Source organism: Sus scrofa, chromosome 7, assembly GCF_054392235.1.
Source record: "Sus scrofa isolate SSC_HxYL_T2T_F1_AM1 chromosome 7, Sscrofa_HxYL_maternal_Yorkshire_Landrace_v2.0, whole genome shotgun sequence".
NCBI classification, from domain to species: domain Eukaryota; kingdom Metazoa; phylum Chordata; class Mammalia; order Artiodactyla; family Suidae; genus Sus; species Sus scrofa.
Genome location: NC_139389.1, coordinates 90,322,471 through 90,328,622, shown reverse-complemented (window position 1 = coordinate 90,328,622; position 6,152 = coordinate 90,322,471). Strand labels below are relative to the sequence as shown.

Genomic DNA, 6,152 nt, shown 5'->3' with positions numbered 1-6,152 from the left:
GATAGTGAAACCATTTTGTGCCATATCAATATTCTCTGAAACTCTCATAGTAAGGTAAATAACAATAATTATTAACATTTTGGTGAGCATAAGATAGTTGTAACATTAATGTATAATATAAAATTTTACATAATTTATTGTGATTTATTCCCAATTTATCTCTAAAAATTTCCACTTCTTGAATATGTTAATGTGTATATAATGGGCTTTTAGGTATAAATTTATAACATATATGAATCAATTTTTATATTAATAATGTTATGCTCAGAAAAGTTTGGAGAGTATTCATCTAAAAAATTGCCAAAAGCTGTTAAAAGGAAAGTAAGAAAATAGCATGGAATAGCATGATGTGAGGGAAATGAAGTATCCACTAAATCAAAGACGTCTACACTAACTATATCACAACCAGTCAACCAACACTCTCATGTCTATTTGAGTCATTCCTATGCTCAAGGAGAGTGACAGCATAGCACAGGGACGTAAATTAAGAATGCACGTACCTCCTGGTCATGCTATGGCAAGAGCCTCAGCATTTTAACTACTCCCACTGAAATTTGGATTCCCAGAGCTCTAACAAATCTGCCTCCAGTGTGTTTCACATCTTTATAAAAGAGACAGAAAATGCCATGCAGAAACACATTAAGGGCATCACAGAGAGTGAAAAGAAGATTTCTAATTTTGACTAAACCCATGAACATGTTATTCCTCATGATGTGCCTTTAGCACAGGTAAGGGACATAGAGAGCTAATTCATTAGAAGGTCAGTACACTGCCTGACCTTAATTAGGTATTTTAATTAATTTTGTGTTGGTGGGAAGGAAAAGGCTATGGTTTTGAGATGAAATCACATACCTATTTCACAATGAGCTATAACCAACATTTCCTTGAAAATTTAAGAGACATATGCTCTCAAATTGATATTGCAGAGTAAAATTTTTCAGTAAATGATGAGACTAAGAATGATTGAATATAAAATTAAGAAAAGTAAATCTGGAGCATCCAGATAACTCATACCATCATTGAAAATAATGGAAAAGCTAGAAACTCATAATTTTATTTGCAGAATAGGGAAATTGTTCTTTTAATCAAGTTTCAGATACTGGTAGAACATGTAAATACACATATCATAATGATAGTTGAAATAGGAGTTTGCATGGGAGAATTAATGATGAGAACTATACATTTAGAAAATCTCTGTATAAAACTTACTGTGAAGCCATACATAGAAAAGAGATTTTAAAGGAATAAAGAGGAAGCAGTCCTTACAGGATGTTCATATTCAAGAGAATTAAGGAAAATGTGAACACTTTAGGAAACTCATTATGGGTATTTCAAATACTAAGAAAAATGCCAAGAAAACCAACAAAAACAGACAAAAGCAAGTTTCCAAGTATGTCAGTCAAAAATACAAATAGAGGACTTTAATAAAGTTTAAAATTATGTGGCATTGAATCACAGTATGTCATTAATTATCTCATAATGAAACAATTTGAGGATAAAAAGGTGAATAGTACTGTAAAACTAGAAAAGTGTATTTAAAAGCAGTAAATTAATATATTAAAATAATTTTAAGAATAAAAGAAAAAAATGTATAATGGTTTCTAAAGTTTTATTGACTATAACTCACATTCTATAAAAATGAGCCATTTAATACAATTGCACTGATTGAATTATTATATTCACATAACTGTTAACCATCACCACAATTTTATTTTAAATCATTTTCACAACTACAGAGAGAACATCTGTGCTCATTTGCACTCAATTCCCAGCTGAATGGACGATTAATATACTGTTTTTATATACTTGTGTTTCCTAGCTGTTTCATATAGTGAAATCATAAAGCGTATGGTCTTTTGTTTCAGGCTTCTTTTTACTTAGCATAATTTTAAATTCCATTTATACTTTAGGATAAGCATGTATAATTTTAGAAAACATGGGATTCATCAAGATTAAAATTGTTTATTCTATTAAAACCTATAATGTAAGAGGAAGAAAATGTTTACTTGGATCAATTATGTTTACATTAAGTAATAAATGTATTGTATATACATGAGCAAAAGCAGAAATATTTATATCCAACAATATACTAAAACAAGTCTCGGCTCATTCTTATCCTAATAGAGACTTACATGGAGAAGTCTCAGGATTATATTAGATTTACACAAATGACTCTTATTCAACACATGCCTCTCAGTGTGTATTCTGTGCCCAGATAGGAGCTTATACCCACATTCTCTCACCTGATACTCACCTCATATCCTTGGGGTGGTTCTATCTCTAAGACTTGGGAAGATTTAATTGGTTATATGTATCTTGATTGTGCATTTACTAAAGGATGTGTGGAGAATAAATGATTACAAAGTTCCACCCTAGCTCTAATATATTATCTTCAAATTCCTCCAAGGTGCACCATAACTTAAGTAAAGGTAATTAAAATGAAATGTGCAACCGATTACTCAGAGGAAAAAAAATTTTCTTCACTAATAAGATTTTTGTCTAAGTTATATGATAGTTTATTCCATTTGTATTGCCTTTGTACCCTCATAGTATAAGAATAGGTGAATTAAGTGCAGAACCAAATAAATATTTTGATAAAGCTTGCACAGAAAGGAAGGAGAAGAAAAAGAGAAACAAATGCTGGTAAAGTCAACAACATAAATGAATACCAGATTTCCCTCTGAAATAAATTAGAAGGCCAAAATAAATCTTTCTCAATCAAGTTATGCTTAACTGAATTAATTTCATGTGCAGGTTTTCCTATTGTTTGTTGTATCCCAGGGCATAAAATTCCATCTGACAAAGGCATTGGTTCCGAAATTACAGCTGGCATATTCATTGTCTAACAATTACCAAGCCTTGTCATTTCTCCAAAGTGCATTTAATTACTGCAATTACTGTCTCAAAGGTGTCACTATCAATAATCCTGCCCACTCACGTGATAACCATGTAACACCGCCCTTCATAGAGGCGTGGTGTGGCGCTGTGCTCTGTGTGCCCCTCCAGGTCCACAGCCCACTGTTTAGCACCCACTCTGTACACTCCTGGATGGTGATCTACATTATTTTCATTTTTATTTCCCCTAATTGTTAGGCCATGACCATTTCTTAACAATATCTGAGATGAGAGCAACTCAGGAAATTAAGGTTGGATAATAGTGATATGATATTTCAAAAGAAGACTGAGTAGAATTGAAAACAACGGAATTACAGGTCACTGGAGAAAAGAAAACAGACACTTCCTAAGCATTTTAAAACTTAATTCAGTCCCTTTTCCTGACATATGGAATCTTAAAAAAAGACAGACTGAACTTTGCAGAACAGATGCTGACTCACAGACATTGAAAAATTTATGGTCTCTGGAGGAGACAGTTTGCGGGGTGGGGGGATGTGCTTGGGTTGTGGGATGGAAATCCTGTGAAATTGGACTGTGATGATCATTATACAACTATAGATGTGATAAATTCATTTGAGTAATAAAAAAATAAGAAAAACCTTAATTCAGTCACTTTTCCAAATATACCACTCTATTCACTGCTATTAATTCTTTTCCTCCTATAAGCTCTCATCCATTTTCTAAGATTGGTCCTTTTTTGTTTATTGACCAGTAGTACTCTCTCTATATTTTAAGTAGTTTAAAGATAGGGACAACTAAGCTTGAAACTGTATCTTGAAAGTAACACTTGGAATTAGTTCACCATTTCAAAAAATTCTTACAGCATCTTTGATACATCATGTGCTAAACTAAATATTTTCTTACATGTTTGATTGCTTTTTTTGTTCATAAGTTAATCTCTCTGGGTGATAAACTCTCTAGATATGGGGCATTGATTCATTCTGCATAAAGAAAAAAGTACAGTTAATTAATAGAAAGATTCCATTGTACTTGCTGAATAATATCTGCTGTGATCCATATGAATGGAACAGATGAATTTAATCAGTATGTAGTAACTTGCCCATAAATATACATTCCTTTAATTCTGGAGGTAAAATGGTCTATTGCTATAAGCCCAGATGCTGGTCAGACTGATGGGGATTGAATACTTGTTTTGATTCTTATTAGTTATGTAATCATGAGTTAGTCATTTAATACACCTACGCCAGAGTTTCCTTATATGTAAAATTAGTATAATTATAATACTTCATGAGACTGTTATGAACACTAAGTATGTTAAAGTATGTGAAATACTTAGAAGAAGGCTTTCCTCATAGTAATCACATAATTGTTACCACTTATTTTTCACCACTCTAGATCCTATGGATGATGTCCAAAAGCTGAGTAAAGAGGACGTAGTGTAATACATTACAACCAAAGCAAAATCTATATGTTAGGATTGAATCATTTAACTATTTACTTCTAAGCTATTGCATACCTCCAGTCATACACAACACACAAATACTTAACTCTGAACAATGATAATACGGGATTTGAGAAATCAGGTTCAGAAAGATCTGTGATTTAAGATTATATGCTCTCATATCACTAACTACATTGAATGAAATAGAAACCAGAAAATGTCAGTACTAATCCTGCCTTTTTAAAAAAGATTTCTTTGTATGTAAAGAACTTCTGGAACCTTTCTGAGTTGAGTAAATGGATCTGAAAAATGGATCTGTAGTGACCGAGTTTATTTTAGTAGGATTTTCTGTAGGATGGGAGCTTCAGTTTGTCTTCTTGGTGACATTCTCCTTGATCTATGGTGCTACTGTGTTGGGAAACGTTCTCATCATGGTCACGGTGACATTCAGTTCCACCCTTCATTCTCCCATGTACTTCCTCCTTGGAAACCTCTCCTTCCTGGACATGTGTCTCTCCACAGTCACCACACCCAAGATGATCAGAGATTTGCTCACTGAACACAAGGTCATCTCCATGTGGGGCTGCATGGCTCAGATGTTCTTTATGCACTGCTTTGGAGGTGCTGAGGCGACTCTTTTGGTAGCCATGGCTTTTGACAGATATGTAGCCATATGTAAACCCTTGCACTACAGGACGATCATGAGCCACAAGTTGCTGAAAGGGTTTGTTATACTTTCATGGACAATTGGCTTTATACACACCATGAGTCAGATGGTATTAACAGTGAACTTGCCTTTCTGTGGCCCCCACATCATAGACAATATATTTTGTGACCTTCCCCTTGTGATTAAGCTTGCATGTATGGACACTTACACCCTGGAATTATTTGTCATTGCTGACAGTGGACTGCTCTCATTTATCTGTTTCCTCCTGCTGCTTGTCTCCTATACTGTCATCCTGGTCACTGTGCAACAAAGATCATCTGGAGGGCTCTCCAAGGCTCTGTCCACGTTATCTGCCCACATCACTGTGGTCACTCTGTTCTTTGGGCCATGTATCTTTATCTATGCCTGGCCATTCAGTAGTTTTGCGGGCAATAAAATCCTTTCTGTATTTTACACTGTTATCACACCCTTACTGAATCCTATTATTTACACTTTGAGAAATGAGAAAATGCAAGAGGCCATGAGAAAATGATGGTTCCAAAATGCTAGCTCCACACAGAACTTCTAGATTTTAGCACTGTATTACTAACACAACTTTCGAATACAATGCTAATACAATTTGAACAGATTGTATGTAATATAGTTCCACTCTCTTATGTCATATTCATAATTGGTATAGAAAATAATCAATAATAAATATTTTAAATTCTCAGCTAATGCTTTTATAATGATAATTAGTGATCTACAGCAAAATAAACATACAAAAGCATTGAATACCATGCAGATTCAATACATATTCACTATTGAATAAATAAATATAAAATATGTGGTAAATTCTATTAGAGATGATGTTAATAGATATGGATTGTTAATGAATTGTAAACTTATCATTAAATGAGGCAAACAACAAATAATGATTGAAAGGATATAAACAACAATGGGAAATGATCTAATCTCTTGAAACAATGAGACAAAAAATAAGAATAAATTTCATAATATTGTGAATGTAAGTTATCTAAAGTCAATATAAGATACCAAAAGGAAAAAAAAAATGTAGGAACAATTTTTATAGCACTACAAAGAACAGCCTTGAAACCAAATCATCCAAGAAATGACGTTATATATTCACAGTTGACTTTCAAACTTCAATAAATAAGTGTGAACTACACTTTTTGAATTTATGTACTA

General features: G+C 33.2%; 1 pseudogene; it reads left to right on the top strand.

The window, feature by feature from the left end:
- The first annotated feature begins 4,593 nt into the window (after positions 1-4,593).
- LOC100513411 (olfactory receptor 4L1-like) lies at positions 4,594-5,532 on the top strand (annotated as a pseudogene).
- Positions 5,533-6,152: the final 620 nt, after the last annotated feature.